General features: G+C 42.6%; 2 protein-coding genes across 6 annotated transcripts in view; one reads left to right on the top strand and one right to left on the bottom strand.

Moving 5' to 3' along the window:
* The window catches only part of LOC139754210 (G-protein coupled receptor dmsr-1-like), a 74,249-nt gene extending 65,841 nt beyond the window's left edge, over positions 1-8,408 (bottom strand). For both annotated transcript variants that reach the window (XM_071671452.1, XM_071671453.1), the window contains exon 1: positions 8,124-8,408. The gene's annotated coding sequence lies outside the window, so the exon portion shown is untranslated. The remainder of the gene's footprint in view (positions 1-8,123) is intronic.
* drk (growth factor receptor-bound protein 2 drk) overlaps positions 1-17,867 on the top strand; it is a 158,395-nt gene that overhangs the window by 86,100 nt on the left and 54,428 nt on the right. The gene's annotated exons all lie outside the window — the stretch shown is intronic.

Below are 17,867 nucleotides of genomic sequence, written 5' to 3'. Positions count from 1 at the left end.
ACACCCACCAGCTTCCACACCTGCAATACACCTACACGATCTGGTATAAGTGCATACTTTCATGTACACCACCGCCTGTTTATCAGACACACGTGCATGAGTAAACATGCAAACCTATAAACATGGATGAACGCATGCAACTGAACAATCAGAAACAGAGAGAGGGAGAGAGAGAGAGAGAGAGAGAGAGAGAGAGAGAGAGAGAGAGAGAGAGAGAGAGAGAATGTTGGTAAACATGTACGTGGTCTTCTCGTGGCGTGAAGATCTCGGCTTTCATGATCTAGTTCGTTATCGCATGACCCACGTGGCACTTCAGTCATCAGCCACAGACGAACAGCCGATGACTTCTTCCTAACTCGAGGACGATATGACTATGTCTTTTTGACTCTGAAGTTGTTTTTAGCTTCCCCAGGAGGAGGAGGAGGAGGAGGAGGAGGAGGATGGCTTGATGTGGTCATTCCATCATGAAGAAGAGATTCATGTCCCCCACCCCCCTGCAAATAACCGGAAAATAAATTCCAATAGCAATATTTACTTGGATAGTGAGTAAGGTCAATCCTAGGTCAGGATATTAACCAGATATCGATTTTTTGCAACAAAAAGCGACGGTTTTTCTCTATTTTGTTTTCTTCTGCCCACCCTGCGAGCGATGGCACAAAAGATGATACAGAAGCATAAAAGGTTGAAGATGTAGGCCACAGTGAGTGAGTTATATAATAACTTACATGATGAGCGACCTAATTAGAGTAGGCAAAGTTAGGGCATCTGTCTTGCATCTTTGGCAAACCTCACTTTAGGTGACCTGGTTACATACTTCATCTTAAGTATGGTAGAAACTGTTTCTGAATTTACTGATTCTACGACAGTCATGTACATAGTGAAGCCGGGCGTGCGACTAAGTTTGATGGCACAGTGTCTCTCTCTCGCTTGGTCAGTCTCAGTGAAAGAAGAAAATACTGTAGTTCTGATCACTATCCATTAACAACCCTATTATCCCTACCCTCACAAACTACCCTAACCACCCCTGTACTTATGAGTAGAAACAAACACGTTCATACGCATATCACTCGCCAAACCCCTGTAACAGTCGCCCTATAACTCTGTCAACATCACATAACCAACGCAATTAGCATCACATAACCCCACGAAACGCTTTCCAATCCACACTCCCCTGAGAGAAAAACGTGTCACCATATCACGCTTCAGAATTTGTCCACCACCCATCACTGTATGCACGTAAAACCAGACCGCTCATCCCTTGCCCGGGATATACATAATCTTTATTGATGAGCTGAGGTCTCTCTCACCCAGAGAATAAACTGAGGTCACTCGGTCAGTCTGAGCGTAATTGAGATCCATTCATGTCCTCAAGATATATAAAGGGAGCAACGGTGACTTTAAAACAGAAGACGCTCACACCTTGCCCCACAGTAAAGCGAGGGCTTGCTCCTGACACAAAAAGAAAAACATGCAGGCTTATCCTTGACCTTGAAAAGAGATGAGGGCGCACCCTTGTTCCTAAGACAATGTGAGGTTGGCTTAGACGGCAGCGTTAAGGTCATGCTCTCAATCTCCTGATGGCACGAACCTTGGTGGCCTGTGTGTGTATGGAGGATAAACAGGTGGTGGCTGTAAGGTCATGGTCAGACTGCCACTCGCCACGAATTGCTCACTACCCTCCCCATACACACACACACACACACACACACACACACCACACACGCACACACACACACATGCGTGTTATGGTGTCATGCAGCATAGGTGTGCATTATGCTGTGGAACACTGAAATGGTGCGGAGTCAGGTAGCTTGAGCGTGGCTAAAGCTGTGGCACCAGCAGTGTAGTGGCACGTTGTCAGGCAGCTGACGTGTACCTGAAGGTGTGCCACCATCGCTGCGTCTGACACCACCCCTGCCCCAGCGATTCATCAACTTCACACACACACATTCCACCTGAGTTCCCTCACCATTTTAGTTCCCAGTGAGGAATGTCTTGCCGGAAATTCCTCTTTTCTACATCCTCGAAATCTCGAGGGAATATTACAGATCCGTGCCTCATAATGGGATCAATGAGTTACCGTCGGTAGTGCATGATACCGCACGCTATATCTCGGGATTCTCACTCCTGTGTCATCCTGGCGTAGCATCGTGTTCACATTTATCTTCCAGTCTCTCTTATATCAGTCATTATTTTCTCCACATTTCGCGTCCCACTATAATTCGCTCTAGTGTCGTTATTTCGTCACGTCACCTCTGTGTGCCAAGTGGAAATTTCGTTAGACATCTTCCTTGCTGTCGTTTGAGCGAGTGTACGCTCGCCCCTGATCAAATCACCAAGGAGACTCCAGCAGATGCAAGTCTGCCTCAAACTATCTGACAATTCGTTGAGTCTCAGACAAGCAGAACTCTCGCAGTACATCCCTGGAGGAGTGAGAGGTTTACGCCCCAGGAATAGACTTAGCGGAGGAGATACACGTCTTCTCATGCTTTGCTCTCGAGATCACATTACGGTGAGCTGTCCAGCGGATTGGTCGTGTGTTGTAGCATTGCTGCAGAGGATGTTCTACATCAGGACGATTCATCTGTAATCAGTTCCCTCCCCCCAGCCATCACAGAGCAGTCAGTCCCGCTACAAGCTTACGTTTGTCCATGTTCGACTCCCCACGCTCGTCCCTGTGCATACTTTCATCCAGCACAAGCTATACCTCCCTGACTCTCACCTGCTGTCATGTTTTAGGTCCTCGTCTGTTTTCTCCTTCCTGGATCATGGTCTCTCTGTTCTTAATCATGTCAGTCATTTGATTGCAGTATCAAACACAGTGATAGTTAAGTGCTTCTGTGACACCCCCTTTGACACCGGAGTTATACTGCATTATGCTATTATCTGTGCCTCTCTGTGTCGTTCTTCTTTCATGCTTTCTACTTCCATGTTGTTCATCTACTCTTAGCTCAAGGGCCCATGACTGTTTTTGCACACCCCTCTTTTCTTTTTCTGTCTATCCGGGAATATAATGCAGTAATTGATATTTATCAACTGTCTTTTCCTACTTTTTTTTTTCTTACTGCAATTCATGTTCATTCCTCCCACATACCCAGAGCATCGCAGTACTCTTCATTTCAGTTCACAAATATCCCTTACTGTATTTCCTGTGGACGCGGAATCCATCTTAGAAGACCCGTCTCCACACACTATCGCCGAGAACCATGATTCACTGAGGTGTATCCAGGCGGGTGGAATTATGCTTTGGACGAAGCACCGGCACACACGCACCCTCAGTTCTGTACCCTCATAACTTTCTCAGGCTGCCAGCAACCAGATATGTTTCACCTCAGCATCGATTGCCTTTCCGATATTTTCACTCACTTGTCTTACTGTGAACACTTTTTTTTAAACGCTACAATATTCCTCTTATCAGCATTAATCTTATACTTTCCTGTCTTACACAATCCCTCAGATTTTCCTACATTGTCCTGCAGTTCTCCTCCCTTGTCCCATATACAGTAGTAGCATCATCCTTTTATAGCAGCTTCACCCTCCTCTCCTGTCCATAATCATCCAGCATATGATCCCTGCGTACACCACAAACATCCTTTCCAGCTTTCCTTCATAATGACAACCCGAGAACAACAGGAGCAGATGACGCACCTTCACCACACCGACACACCATCCTCAGACGGCTTGTTTACTCCACTTGCTCTACCAACTGCCTTACCTCTGGAAATCTTTCACTGCCTCCACCAGCTACCCCGACACTAAATGAATTTCCAGCACACACCACAAGCCATTACTGTTAAGTCTTATGTTTGTGCCAGGTCTATGAAAGGTAGATATGCGTTGTTTTCCTCTTTCTCTCACCATTTTCTCTACATTTTCCTGGTAAATACTTAATTCACACCACCACATTCTGCCATAAAATGAGCATTTTTCACTTCTCTTTATACTTTTCCTTTAGATGTCCTACATCTCACGCCTGGGGAAACTGAATCCCTCATGGCACGTGCAGTTTTCACCATCTGCATCTAGCCTCGTACCTCCCACAAGAGCGCCTTGCCTCATGTCTCCCTCCGATGCTCACAACCCAGTCCTTGCACCAGCTATAATAGCGTCACCTCGTCCATCAGAAGGCAGGTTCGCATCCTGTTGGTCCCCTTCGTTAGTTTGACTCTTTATCTTTTCATCATGGGATCATCAGAAAGAGGCTAAAATAATCAAATTCATTGCTTTGGTCACTAATTTATCACACTGGGGAAAAAAAAAAACAATTCAATGAAAAGAGGCACTAGTGTGAGCGAAATGTAAGCACACGTGTATTAAACTCCGGTAGAAAAATATGAATATTCCTTTACATTCCACGAGCCAAACGTGTATATATATATATATATATATATATATATATATATATATATATATATATATATATATATATATATATATAATGTATACACTTTTATATTCCATGAAGCAAAAGTTGATACCGCAGCTTCTTCATCTATTACTTTTAGACATATTTCATTATACTTTTTCTTCCATCATCTACATACATACATACATACTCTCTTTGCTCATTGTTCGGGTTTCCCTTGCCATAATTATCTTGTCTTCTTTTTCTACTTGCATGTCTTAATTACATACATCTGTTTTCATTATTTCTATTCTTAATTCACTCGTCAGTAAGTTATGTGATGAGTCACTTTAACTCCTGGTAAAAGATCGTGGCCTGGAAAAACATTGAGGGTAAATAGCGAAAATGTGTCGAGCTTTGATGTCGGAGGAAAATGATTATCTGCGTGAATATCTTGGCTTAAGACCTTTATGTGTTTATTAAAGACCATGGAAGTTTTGTCCAAATTTTTGACCTCACGTTGATGTACCCGAGAGCATGGGTCGGAGACCCACTTTCAGCCAGCCACACCGCCTGCCTACACCTTCACCATCCATACCACACCTTCCCACACCTTCACCTTTCCATCGCCACCCATACCCAACCCCAAACTTAACCCTCTCCAGCTGACGTCTAAATATTTAGTCATCTGTTCTGTGAGATGTGTTGGTCGGGTCTACGTGCAGCTTCGCCCGCCACAGCGTTGGGAATGCGCAGAGAATCCGAGAGTGCCGTGAAAATGATTTCCCAGATACTGGTCAGAAAATCAAAATCACAAAAAAAGAAATGTACGAGCTCTGATTTTATTTTTTTTCCCCCTTCTACCTAATTGCATTAAAATGCAGCACGACTGGATAATTCTCTCATAATTTCAGACCGATACATCTCTTACTCTGATTTTGCAACGTTGATGCGTGATTGATGATTAGGATTTTCAGATCATTCACCCGGTGTTCGTGGTAATCATTGTTAGTAACGTACCCGAGCACCAGACACATCAATACCCCAACTGATGGGCCGATTTACAATCTTTCATCTATAACTGTTAAGTGTCAGAGACGCGGGTGTGGGAGCAGTAGGATCAGAGGTAATGAGACAGAAAAACAGATACGGGAGAAGGGAAGGTTTTATGTGAGAGGAGCATCAGTGCTAGGTATGGGTGGTGAGGAGAGGGAGATGGTGAAGAGAGGAAGTGAAACTGCTCTGGATAGTGTGTATGGACGCACGGAAAAGTGGACATGCAACCAACAGCTAGATGGAGGTCGTTATTGTTCTAATGGATAAAAGCAAAGTGAGAAAAATGGTTTGAAGAATTATAAAGGATTACGACTTCCTGTCGTAATTGAGAAGGTGCGAGATCTTGTTTAAAGGATGTTTAAAGGATTTATGAACCCTCTGTTTCTTAAGAACAAAGTGGAGTAAGTAAGAGAAGACGGCATGGAGACAAGGTTTTTTGTTTTTGAATTCAGACAGATATAAGATAAAAATCCTAATTAAGAAGAGGAAACTGCGTAGAGCATCTCTGAATCCAGAAACTATGTGGGAAACAGTAAATAAGAAAGGTCGCTGGGAAAGCTCTGACTCTATGTGGTGGACAAGAAAGACTTGAATCCTATTAAAATCTTTTAGCACCTCGTACGTGGAGGTGTGAGTGTGTGGGAGTGCATCATGGGGGTGTGATGTAATCGTAAGTAATTCACAGGAGGAGCTGGACGGTGTTATTGATCGATTCGACGGCGTATGTAAGGAGGAGACTGAGATGAGTGAATGCGAGTAAGACTAAACTTTGAATTTTTGAAGAAAAAAAATTTATATATAGATAGCTAGGAAAATTTTATAACATTTCAACTATCTGACTTCCTCGCACGAGGTGATATCCTCATTCTCATCCAAATTCCTGTAAGCTTAAGGGACTTCAGCCTTGCGCCAAGAAACGTGGCTGGAATCGTCCAGCCCAAACTAGCGGTTGGGCTGGAATCCTCACGTTTTCCATTCTTAATGACTCGGAGTAAAACATCACTGACCCTCGCTCATATCTTTAGACGTCTGCAGCTACGCTTCCAGGGCGAACTGTCTGTCTGTCAGCTCCATAGTCTTTCACGTCTACGCAGTTCCACCCACCAGGTGGCTCATCTGATGAGAGACGTGGGTTTTTACTCACAACACCTCTTATCCTATCTGCTACCTGGAGGGGGCTAATTAAGGCCCTTTAGAAGTACTGACACACAAACACAACGAACGTTCGCACGACGATCACATCTCTCCTGGTTGTGTATAAACAGTTGTTAGTGTTGTGGGAATATGGCACTAGGTGTGCCAGTGGGTGGATTAATACATGTTGCAGGATCTACATGGTCACCCTGTGAGCGGTAGCGCAAAAGGGGCCATTGTCAGACCCTAATGAGAAACAAATTATACCATTAGATGATAAGACGTTGGTTTGGTCCGTCATAATAGTTCATAATCTTTTTACACAGTAAACTTGTTTGATTATTGCGGAAAATGACTTTCTTAGAAATTCAAGTATTCCGTTTCACCGAGAGTTGGTTAACCAATCTCCAAAGGGTTCAGTCTTTTGATTAAGAAATATTGTTGCAGTGTGTGTGTGTGTGTGTGTGTGTGTGTGTGTGTGTGTGTGTGTGTCCATATCTCTACCTAAGCGCATTTTAGTCTACATGATCAATATTTCCACAGACACTTCATCGATAATAGTAACCAAAGTTAGCCCTATTCTATCAGTGATAACATCTGGAAGTCTGCTGTCCTCGTTATTTTCAGGAGACGCATGTTTCAGTTATGGAAGAATAGATCTGTTAGTGTCTGTATCCACTCTTCAGCTTGCTTCAGATAACTCTTGTGGTTCCTCCCAATTTACAGTTTTTAGAATCGGTCGTCAGTTCTAGATTGGGTTCAGCAACCTACGTACTGGGTGCAGCTTTGCATAAGACATCAACTTCATCATGATTTTTTTGAGATGTTATATGATATGGAATAGACGCGTGAGTTATATAATTTCCTCGGCCATATGCTCATATCAACGCGCGCGTAGCTATCACACCTGAGCAGTTCTGGCTTTATATTTTGAGCAACATTTACCACGTATGATGTTCACTATATTTCCTTCATTAAAAGATTATGTCGATTCTCTGCGCCCGAGAGCTGGCTATATCTGGGCGTCTTCTGTTGCTTACCTTATGCAATACTCGGCAACCCACTGCGCCACTTGATTACTGCTGTGTGGCTGTTGACAGCTCGATAATTTCCGTTTATTTCCCACACCGCTAAATTTTGGGAGTCTTTCCCTTCGTATGTCTTTCCTGACACCTGTGAACTGCCGCCTTTTAGAGGAAATCTTTCTACTTTAAAACACTTAAATTGTTATTTTGCTTTTTCTTTTCTTCTATATTCTTTCCATCTTTTTACATTTCATTGAAATCTTAAACTAGTAGGAGGTCATCTGTTCGGGACTAGCTATCTTCAATATATATATATATATATATATATATATATATATATATATATATATATATATATATATATATATATATACACGCAGAGATTCTGTTTCAATTGCACATTAAGTACAAGTTAGAGATTAAGACGCGTGCTTACAAGATACACAACTGGTAATATTATAATTTTTCTGCGATAAATTTGCAATCTATTTCAACCTTCGGGACAGTGAGGTCTTGCACGGGAAAAATCAGAATGAAGGTAGAAACAGAAAGATTGTAATTACCTGATTATATGTTGGCGACTTTACCCACAGTTTCCGATCTGGCTTCAGCGACAAACACAGCTTGGATAGGATACATCACTTAATCCTAAGTTCTCATTATCTGATACACCCATAATTCACCACACATCACAATAGGGAAGGAGACAGAGACAGAGAGAGATCCAAGAATCCACGTCGCGATGATGTGCTTCTGTTTTAACCTTCCCTCGACGGGTTGTTGTTTTAAAGGAGGCGATCGACTTAGCCTGGCTGGCTGGCTGGCCCGCCCTCACCCACACTGCCCGAGCGTCGTCAACACAAGTGTGTAGACCCTCTGCACTCTGCGACCCACACCTCACGCGCACACCCCCCTCCCCCCTTCTCTCTCTCTCTCTCTCTCTCTCTCTCTCTTAGTATGACTGTCACATTAAACGTTTCCTCATTTTTATTCTTTTCAGAAAATTTTCTCGTCCTATCAAGGGAGATAAAGTTCATCAATCGGTGCCAATGGAAACATAACGAGTATAGACGCGGAGGTAATATAATGAATATAATCTGAAACATTAATAACTGTCGTCATGTATTACTTCCGAGTATAAAGAAAATTATAGTAACGGTCATAGCTAACAGACTTCGTTCCTGATTGGCTTTAAATCTGAGCCTAACTCAGTGAATATGTCAGGACAGAAATAGAGAGAAAGATGAGAGAGAACGTCACGAGGAGTTAGATTAGAGACAGTAGAAAGACATGAGTACATTACGTTGTCTATAAGTCATCATAACCTAGCCTTATCAGGTCGAGAATTGGATAGTAGGCCACGATACAGGGGATCAAGAGTGATACACACGAGTCTGTGGTTATTGCTCTTGACCTCAGCCAAGGTCAGTCACGGCCACATACACCCGTTCCCCAATATCTCGCTATTGATACAGGCTCATTAGCTTCAGCCAACCACAGCGCGAGTTGCGTTTACTCCTGGTCAACAGGATTTAATAACTGGTAATTTATGTCCCATGAGAAGCATGACTTTATCGACCAGTTGGAAACAATAAAGTATGCCAGTAAAAATTCTGTCTTATCTACCTAACTGTCTGTCTTCCTCTACATTAGTCTATCTATCTACCTAACTGTCTCTCTTTCTCTATATTAGTCTATCTATCCATAAATATCCATCAATCTTTCTAACTGACATAAGAGGAGGATGAGCGAGGAAAGACTAAGAGGATCTATGCTGAGTCAGAAATGGAGGGGACAAAGGAGAGGGATGAGAACGAGAGGGAGATTGTATGATACAGTGAAGGAGGCTTTAGGTTATATGAAGGAACAGAGGTGGCATGAATGGGACAGAATGAATTGGAGAGATGTGGTATGTTGGGGACGATATGCTGTCATAGGGATGAACCATGGCATATGAGGCCTATAAGGTAAGCCATGAGATAGTCTGCACGCGCTGTATTGTGATATATGGATATATTTCGTACGCTGTATCTAAAGTATCCAAGAGGATAATTCATTCTTCAGAAATATCGTTCATGACACGTTACCACGCATGGGTCTTACGACTCATGAGCCTCAAGACGCATGGGCATTACGACGCATGAGCCTTACGACGCATGGGCATTACGACGCATGCGCCTCGGGGCTGTGAGGTCGCATCATATCTGCTTTGAAGGTCAGAGCAAAGGAACAACAGACGCGTCTTTACATCACGTCCAGTACCGATGACGAAGAAAAAACTCGACAAATTCTCACCGAGGGAAATCAGCCGGACGAATCTGACCCGGAACATCATTCATAGGCGACTCTGAAGCAATATATCGAGGTATATAACGTACAGTCCGTTGGTCGGAGACTGTTTACCTGGTAATGGCATGGGTAAAATCTCTGGCAAGTTCCCAAAATGCCTGAATCCTGATATTGCATTCATCATCATTAAAACCACATTTCGTGAATTTACACGTATTATTGGTGTGTTTATTTGCCGTTATTTGATGTAGAATAATTTTTCCTGCGCCGAATCACTGGAAAGGAAAATCCGTTGTGTATATTTTTTTGACAAGTCGCATCCCTATAAAAGCATTCAAGGCATACACAAAGCACAATTATTTTTTCACACAGCACTGGCGACAAAAGACTCAGAATATATATATATATATATATATATATATATATATATATATATATATATATATATATATATATATATATATATATATTGCTTTGTCGCTGTCTCCCGCGTTAGCGAGGTAGCGCAAGGAAACAGACGAAAGAATGGCCCAACCCATATATATATATATATATATATATATATATATATATATATATATATATATATATAATGTTTTCTGTGAGGAAGTGGATAATGTCATGCCTTGTACCCAATCACACGTAAAATGGACTCTGGTCGCCCCAATATGACAAGGACAATACGCATCAATTAACTAACCACCATCTGCTGTGTTTGGTTTGGTCTGGTATCGCTATCAAATTTAACACTATTGTTCACCAGACCTGTGTGGCGGTATTTTCACATTTTACGGCAGACACCGAATAATGCTTTGCACACCGGCAATATAAGCATGTTTTGGCTCATGTTCACCAGTTTATATGATTCACAAAAATACTCGTGTATTGGGTTTCAGATAATGAGTTCAACTATAGCCGTTTACAGCTACCCAGGATACATCGATGACATCGTTATCATCGATAGGCTATAATGGAGTAGCCGTGTCCACATTAACTATCATCGATGGGCTATAACGGAGTAGCCGTGTCCACATTAACTATCATCGATAGGCTATAACGGAGTAGCCGTGTCCACATTAACTATCATCAATAGGCTATAACGGAGTAGCCGTGTCCACATTAACTATCATCGATAGGTTATAACGGAGTAGCCGTGTCCACATTAACTATCATCGATAGGTTATAACGGAGTAGCCGTGTCCACATTAACTATCATCGATAGGTTATAACGGAGTAGCCGTGTCCACATCAACTATACTATCATCGATAGGCTATGACGGAGTAGCCGTGTCCAGAGTTACTATCATCGATAGGCTTTGACGGAGTAGCCGTGTCCAGATTAACTATACTTTCATCGATAGGCTATAACGGAGTAGCCGTGTCCAGATTAATTTTGTTGCTTTGCCTGTGGTTCCTGTTACTTTTGAATGCTACGTAACAGGTAGTGGTGTAGATATACATTTTTTTCCCTGTAGAAGGAGGACGAGGATCATTCAGTTGGTGACAGCTCTTTTTTTTCGTGGTGTGGCTTTTAGCCCAGGTGCTTTCCCATGGTGGCGTGGGTGCACGGGAAACCATCCATGATTTCTACCTTATATGTGTCCTCTAGATAGCCCCACCATTGCCTTCGTCGCCGTGTGTCCAACGAGTCAGGTTCATTGCGTGAAAAAGAAAACTTAACGTGTTGGTTTAATTGTCTAAATTGCACGATGTCTTGTAAACGGCGTCGTTGGCGGAAGTTCAGTTAGTGCAACTTTTTTCATCTTTTGTTGTTTGGTTCTGTCTCTGCTGACGCTTGCATGTGACCAGTTTACGTGCAGCTTTCAGATTTACATCCTGGCCAATAACACTGTATAGTTAGTAAATTCTCTGTCAGACAGCATCTTTATTTGTTTTCCGAATCATGGCAACGAAGGATAATAATTCTGAACCACACACAAATAACAAAAATCTTGGCAGAGTTTTCGCAGAGATAGAGGCAAATGTTTTATGCATGGGGAAGATTTCTTCCCGTATGCACATTTAAGCGTATGTCATCCAGAGTTTGAATGTCCTGTTTGTTTCTGAACAACAGTGGACGAGTTGCGCCCTCATGGGAATGACGCTATCTTGAAAATAATGTGGGTCTCTTTTCCCTGCAATTCCCAGGGTTTGGAGCTTTGCGCTTGCCTTCACACCATGCAGCGCTGGCCTCTGTCCTGGGCAAGGCTGTTTCATCTGCAGCGTCCGTGCGGTTATCCGATCAACAGTTTGTTGTGTTTTCATCAGACATCTCCAGTGAGGCAGATGATGTGCGAAAAGTTCTACAAAACCTTAGATTGAGAACCGATAGTATTATGCTGACACAAAAATGGAAGCAGGAACGGTTCATATTACTCGTATTATTGAGAAACTTTGTTCCTGCAGCATTATTAAAGAAAACTGTTCATTGAGAAATGCTGTTATTGCAGTGAGTGTGATGTCTGACATTAGACCCAGCAATCAGCTGCTTCCCTCGTGTTCCATGCATGATGCACTACCAGACATCGAGTCTGTAGCAGATGGAAATGCCGCATCACCCATACTGAGGCAAGGAAACAGCTCTTGGAGACATTGGTCACACATCCCACTCAAGGTGGACTACCATTATCTCCTGTTCTGAGACATTCCAGACAATATTTTTCTTGTGAGAGACATTTCACGACAAGGACTCCATTCAAGATTATCCTTTTCCCGTAATCGCTAAGAGAAAATGTAAATTATATTCTAGTGATAAAGTCTTCACCCGCTCCCCGTTCTAAAGCTAACGACTCTCACCTGGCAAGATTAAGTTATTATGATCATGTAAGAAAAAAAAAAAAGGGCGTGAGGAAAACAGGGAGAAAAAGGATGATAGGTGGATAGTGTATATTTGGGGAGACTATTAAGTCAAGCTCCGGTAACTTAGTTTTAATGAGGCAGAAAATAAGACCAGCAAACCCAGCATCACTTTGTTTGTGGGGAGTTGTTTTGGCGTGTCTGTGTATATGTTTTAAGTATGCCAGTGGCTCAGTTCACACACAAAGTGCAGCCACCGACATCTTCGAATGGAAAACGTTGTAAAAATGCATGCATCAAAATCTCTCCATTGTACCAGTAAGTGGAAAATGGCCACTTTTTCCATCAAATTAAAGAGCATGATTCGTTTTAATTGCCACAAAATTACACAAGAACCTGTAAGATGACAAAATGAAAGGAAAATGGGGGTGTAATTCACCAATTATTGTACGAAAGGAAGCAAGGTAGCAAAAAAAACTCAATTATACTCACGGGTTTCCTTTCTACAAGTTGTTCGTGAGAAAAATTCTCCGACTGAAATTGACGAAGCCTCTGGTGACCACTGAATGGAACAGCGGCACCAGCACGAGAGGAAAATCAAACACGAAAGATATTGGCAAAGAGAGACGAAACGTCATCGGAGCCAGCATCACCGGACACGTCACCCACTATACACACACGCAAAAAGAAAAAAAAATGTCCTGGTCATGCACACAAACACCAGCCCGAGCAAGCCGAGTCGAGCTCCGAATCCCCCCCCCCCCCTCTCTCTCTCTCTCTCTCTCATCTCTCTCTCTCTCTCTCTCCTCTCTCTCTCTCTCCTCTTCTCTGAGGATGAGCGAGGAAAGACTAAGAGGATCTATGCTGAGTCAGAAATGGAGGGGACAAAGGAGAGGGATGAGAACGAGAGGGAGATTGTATGATACAGTGAAGGAGGCTTTAGGTTATATGAAGGAACAGAGGTGGCATGAATGGGACAGAATGAATTGGAGAGATGTGGTATGTTGGGGACGATATGCTGTCATAGGGATGAACCATGGCATATGAGGCCTATAAGGTAAGCCATGAGATAGTCTGCACGCGCTGTATTGTGATATATGGATATATTTCGTACGCTGTATCTAAAGTATCCAAGAGGATAATTCATTCTTCAGAAATATCGTTCATGACACGTTACCACGCATGGGTCTCACGACTCATGAGCCTCAAGACGCATGGGCATTACGACGCATGAGCCTTACGACGCATGGGCATTACGACGCATGCGCCTCGGGGCTGTGAGGTCGCATCATATCTGCTTTGAAGGTCAGAGCAAAGGAACAACAGACGCGTCTTTACATCACGTCCAGTACCGATGACGAAGAAAAAACTCGACAAATTCTCACCGAGGGAAATCAGCTGGACGAATCTGACCCGGAACATCATTCATAGGCGATTCTGAAGCAGTATATCGAGGTATATAACGTACAGCCCGTTGGTCGGAGACTGTTTACATGGTAATGGCATGGGTAAAATCTCTGGCAAGTTCCCAAAATGCCTGAATCCTGATATTGCATTCATCATCAATAAAACCACATTTCGTGAATTTACACGTATTATTGGTGTGTTTATTTGCCGTTATTTGATGTAGAATAATTTTTCCTGCGCCGAATCACTGGAAAGGAAAATCCGTTGTGTATATTTTTTTGACAAGTCGCATTCCTATAAAAGCATTCAAGGCATACACAAAGCACAATTATTTTTTCACACAGCACTGGTGACAAAAGACTCAGAATATATATATATATATATATATATATATATATATATATATATATATATATATATATATATATATATATATATATATATTGCTTTGTCGCTGTCTCCCGCGTTAGCGAGGTAGCGCAAGGAAACAGACGAAAGAATGGCCCAACCCATATATATATATATATATATATATATATATATATATATATATATATATATATATATAATGTTTTCTGTGAGGAAGTGGATAATGTCATGCCTTGTACCTAATCACACGTAAAATGGACTCTGGTCGCCCCAATATGACAAGGACAATACGCATCAATTAACTAACCACCATCTGCTGTGTTTGGTTTGGTCTGGTATCGCTATCAAATTTAACACTATTGTTCACCAGACCTGTGTGGCGGTATTTTCACATTTTACGGCAGACACCGAATAATGCTTTGCACACCGGCAATATATGCATGTTTTGGCTCATGTTCACCAGTTTATATGATTCACAAAAATACTCGTGTATTGGGTTTCAGATAATGAGTTCAACTATAGCCGTTTACAGCTACCCAGGATACATCGATGACATCGTTATCATCGATAGGCTATAATGGAGTAGCCGTGTCCACATTAACTATCATCGATAGGCTATAACGGAGTAGCCGTGTCCACATTAACTATCATCGATAGGCTATAACGGAGTAGCCGTGTCCACATTAACTATCATCAATAGGCTATAACGGAGTAGCCGTGTCCACATTAACTATCATCGATAGGTTATAACGGAGTAGCCGTGTCCACATTAACTATCATCGATAGGTTATAACGGAGTAGCCGTGTCCACATTAACTATCATCGATAGGTTATAACGGAGTAGCCGTGTCCACATCAACTATACTATCATCGATAGGCTATGACGGAGTAGCCGTGTCCAGAGTTACTATCATCGATAGGCTTTGACGGAGTAGCCGTGTCCAGATTAACTATACTTTCATCGATAGGCTATAACGGAGTAGCCGTGTCCAGATTAATTTTGTTGCTTTGCCTGTGGTTCCTGTTACTTTTGAATGCTACGTAACAGGTAGTGGTGTAGATATACATTTTTTTCCCTGTAGAAGGAGGACGAGGATCATTCAGTTGGTGACAGCTCTTTTTTTTTCGTGGTGTGGCTTTTAGCCCAGGTGCTTTCCCATGGTGGGTGGCGTGGGTGCACGGGAAACCATCCATGATTTCTACCTTATATGTGTCCTCTAGATAGCCCCACCATTGCCTTCGTCGCCGTGTGTCCAACGAGTCAGGTTCATTGCGTGAAAAAGAAAACTTAACGTGTTGGTCTAATTGTCTAAATTGCACGATGTCTTGTAAACGGCGTCGTTGGCGGAAGTTCAGTTAGTGCAACTTTTTTCATCTTTTGTTGTTTGGTTCTGTCTCTGCTGACGCTTGCATGTGACCAGTTTACGTGCAGCTTTCAGATTTACATCCTGGCCAATAACACTGTATAGTTAGTAAATTCTCTGTCAGACAGCATCTTTATTTGTTTTCCGAATCATGGCAACGAAGGATAATAATTCTGAACCACACACAAATAACAAAAATCTTGGCAGAGTTTCGCAGAGATAGAGGCAAATGTTTTATGCATGGGGAAGATTTCTTCCCGTATGCACATTTAAGCGTATGTCATCCAGAGTTTGAATGTCCTGTTTGTTTCTGAACAACAGTGGACGAGTTGCGCCCTCATGGGAATGACGCTATCTTGAAAATAATGTGGGTCTCTTTTCCCTGCAATTCCCAAGGTTTGGAGCTTTGCGCTTGCCTTCACACCATGCAGCGCTGGCCTCTGTCCTGGGCAAGGCTGTTTCATCTGCAGCGTCCGTGCGGTTATCCGATCAACAGTTTGTTGTGTTTTCATCAGACATCTCCAGTGAGGCAGATGATGTGCGAAAAGTTCTACAAAACCTTAGATTGAGAACCGATAGTATTATGCTGACACAAAAATGGAAGCAGGAACGGTTCATATTACTCGTATTATTGAGAAACTTTGTTCCTGCAGCATTATTAAAGAAAACTGTTCATTGAGAAATGCTGTTATTGCAGTGAGTGTGATGTCTGACATTAGACCCAGCAATCAGCTGCTTCCCTCGTGTTCCATGCATGATGCACTACCAGACATCGAGTCTGTAGCAGATGGAAATGCCGCATCACCCATACTGAGGCAAGGAAACAGCTCTTGGAGACATTGGTCACACATCCCACTCAAGGTGGACTACCATTATCTCCTGTTCTGAGACATTCCAGACAATATTTTTCTTCTGAGAGACATTTCACGACAAGGACTCCATTCAAGATTATCCTTTTCCCGTAATCGCTAAGAGAAAATGTAAATTATATTCTAGTGATAAAGTCTTCACCCGCTCCCCGTTCTAAAGCTAACGACTCTCACCTGGCAGATTAAGTTATTATGATCATGTAAGAAAAAAAAAAAAGGGCGTGAGGAAAACAGGGAGAAAAAGGATGATAGGTGGATAGTGTATATTTGGGGAGACTATTAAGTCAAGCTCCGGTAACTTAGTTTTAATGAGGCAGAAAATAAGACCAGCAAACCCAGCATCACTTTGTTTGTGGGGAGTTGTTTTGGCGTGTCTGTGTATATGTTTTAAGTATGCCAGTGGCTCAGTTCACACACAAAGTGCAGCCACCGACATCTTCGAATGGAAAACGTTGTAAAAATGCATGCATCAAAATCTCTCCATTGTACCAGTAAGTGGAAAATGGCCACTTTTTCCATCAAATTAAAGAGCATGATTCGTTTTAATTGCCACAAAATTACACAAGAACCTGTAAGATGACAAAATGAAAGGAAAATGGGGGTGTAATTCACCAATTATTGTACGAAAGGAAGCAAGGTAGCAAAAAAAAACTCAATTATACTCACGGGTTTCCTTTCTACAAGTTGTTCGTGAGAAAAATTCTCCGACTGAAATTGACGAAGCCTCTGGTGACCACTGAATGGAACAGCGGCACCAGCACGAGAGGAAAATCAAACACGGAAAGATATTGGCAAAGAGAGACGAAACGTCATCGGAGCCAGCATCACCGGACACGTCACCCACTATACACACACGCAAAAAGAAAAAAAAATGTCCTGGTCATGCACACAAACACCAGCCCGAGCAAGCCGAGTCGAGCTCCGAATCCCCCCCCCCCCCCTCTCTCTCTCTCTCTCTCTCTCTCTCTCTCTCTCTCTCTCTCTCTCTCTCTCTCTCTCTCTCTCTCTCTCTCTCATAGTGAACTATGATTATCGCTACTTTTGCCGTGCGGAGGGCAACAAGCCTCGTGTGGGAGCATCACATAACGTCACATCAAGTCGTGTTAAGTAATTGCCGTCGTATCGCGTTACTTGGTAGGAGGTATACGTTACCTCGCTGTGTTCGTGCTGAGAGCAGACGGATGCTAACGGAGGAAAACGACAGAATCCGTGT

Source organism: Panulirus ornatus, chromosome 16, assembly GCF_036320965.1.
Source record: "Panulirus ornatus isolate Po-2019 chromosome 16, ASM3632096v1, whole genome shotgun sequence".
Lineage (NCBI taxonomy): Eukaryota > Metazoa > Arthropoda > Malacostraca > Decapoda > Palinuridae > Panulirus > Panulirus ornatus.
This window is presented reverse-complemented; position numbering and strand designations above follow the sequence as displayed.